The sequence below is a fragment of the Taudactylus pleione genome, unplaced genomic scaffold, assembly GCF_031769625.1.
Source record: "Taudactylus pleione unplaced genomic scaffold, aTauple2 ptg001244l, whole genome shotgun sequence".
Classification (NCBI taxonomy): domain Eukaryota; kingdom Metazoa; phylum Chordata; class Amphibia; order Anura; family Myobatrachidae; genus Taudactylus; species Taudactylus pleione.
The window spans coordinates 609,613-612,096 of record NW_028285644.1 but is presented as its reverse complement, the minus strand read 5'-3'; positions in this window follow the sequence as shown (position 1 = coordinate 612,096).

Sequence of the window (2,484 nt, the reverse complement as noted above, 5' to 3'; positions counted from 1 at the left end):
GAGCCCGGCATGTCGACATGCAAATAATGGGATTTCATGTATTGTTGTCATTCATACTGTCGGCAGTAAGAGCACGGACACTGTTATGTGGAGCCCGGCATGTCGACATGCAAATAATGGGATTTCATGTATTGTTGTCATTCATACTGTCGGCAGTAAGAGCGGGGGACACTGTAATGTGGAGCCCGGCATGCCGACATGCAAATAATGGCATTTCATGTATTTGTGTCATTCATACTGTCGGCAGTAAGTGCGGGGATACTGTTATGTGGAGCCCGGCATGCCGACATGCAAATAATGGGATTTCATGTATTGTTGTCATTCATACTGTCGGCAGAAAGAGCAGGGGACACTTATATGGAGCCTGGCATGCCGACATGCAAATAATGAAATTTCATGTATTGTTGTCATTCATACTGTCGGCAGTAAGAGCGCGGACACTGTTATGTGGAGCCCGGCATGTCGACATGCAAATAATGGGATTTCATGGATTTTTGTCATTCATACTGTCGGCAGTAAGAGCGGGGACACTGTTATGTGGAGCCCGGCATGCCGACATGCAAATAATGGGATTTCATGTATTTGTGTCATTCATACTGTCGGCAGTAAGTGCGGGGATACTGTTATGTGGAGCCCGGCATGCCGACATGCAAATAATGGGATTTCATGTATTGTTGTCATTCATACTGTCGGCAGAATGAGCGGGGGACACTTATATGGAGCCTGGCATGCCGACATGCAAATAATTAAATTTCATGTATTGTTGTCATTCATACTGTCGGCAGTAAGAGCGTGGACACTGTTATGTGGAGCCCGGCATGTCGACATGCAAATAATGGGATTTCATGTATTGTTGTCATTCATACTGTCGGCAGTAAGAGTGCGGACACTGTTATGTGGAGCCCGGCATGTCGACATGCAAATAATGGGATTTCATGGATTTTTGTCATTCATACTGTCGGCAGTAAGAGCGGGGACACTGTTATGTGGAGCCCGGCATGCCGACATGCAAATATTGGGATTTCATGTATTTGTGTCATTCATACTGTTGGCAGTAAGTGCGGGGATACTGTTATGTGGAGCCCGGCATGCCGACATGCAAATATTGGGATTTCATGTATTTGTGTCATTCATACTGTTGGCAGAAAGAGCGGGGGACACTGTTATGTGGAGCCCGACATGCCGACATGCAAATAATGGGATTTCATGTATTTGTGTCATTCATACTGTCGGCAGTATGAGCGGAGACACTGTTTTGTGGAGTCCAGCATGCCGACATGCAAATAATGAAATTTCATGTATTGTTGTCATTCATACTGCTGGCAGAAAGAGCGGGGGACACTGTTATGTGGAGCCCGACATGCCGACATGCAAATAATGGGATTTCATGTATTTTTGTCATTCATACTGTCGGCAATATGAGCGGGGGACACTTATGTGGAGCCTGGCAAGCCGACATGCAAATAATGAAATTTCATGTATTGTTGTCATTCATACTGTCGGCAGTAAGAGCGCGGACACTGTTATGTGGAGCCCGGCATGTCGACATGCAAATAATGGGATTTCATGGATTTTTGTCATTCATACTGTCGGCAGTAAGAGCGGGGACTCTGTTATGTGGAGCCTGGCAATTATACATGCAAATAATGGGATTTCATGGATTTTTGTCATTCATACTGTCGGCAGTAAGTGCGGGGACACTGTTATGTGGAGCCCGGCATGCCGACATGCAAATAATGGGATTTCATGTTTTTGTGTCATTCATACTGTTGGCAGTAAGTGCGGGGATACTGTTATGTGGAGCCCGGCATGCCGACATGCAAATAATGAAATTTCATGTATTGTTGTCATTCATACTGTCGGCAGTAAGAGCGCGGACACTGTTATGTGGAGCCCGGAATGACGACATGCAAATAAAGGGATTTCATGTATTGTTGTCATTCATACAGTCGGTAGTAAGAGCGGGGGACACTGTTATGTGGAACCCGACATGCCGACATGCAAATAATGGGATTTCATGGATTTTTGTCATTCATACTGTCGGCAGTAAGTGCGGGGACACTGTTATGTGGAGCCCGGCTTGCCGACATGCAAATATTGGTATTTCATTGATTTTTGTCATTCATACTGTCGGCAGTAAGTGCGGGGACACTGTTATGTGGAGCCCGGCTTGCCGACATGCAAATATTGGGATTTCATGGATTTTTGTCATTTATACTGTCGGCAGTAAGTGCGGGGACACTGTTATGTGGAGCCCAGCATGCCGACATGCAAATAATGGCATTTCATGTATTTGTGTCATTCATACTGTCGGCAGTAAGTGCGGGGATACTGTTATGTGGAGCCCAGCATGCCGACATGCAAATAATGGGATTTCATGTATTTGTGTCATTCATACTGTCAGCAGTAAGAGCGGGGGACAGTGTTATGTGGAGTCCGGCATGCCGACATACAATTAATGGGATTTCATGTATTTTTGTCATT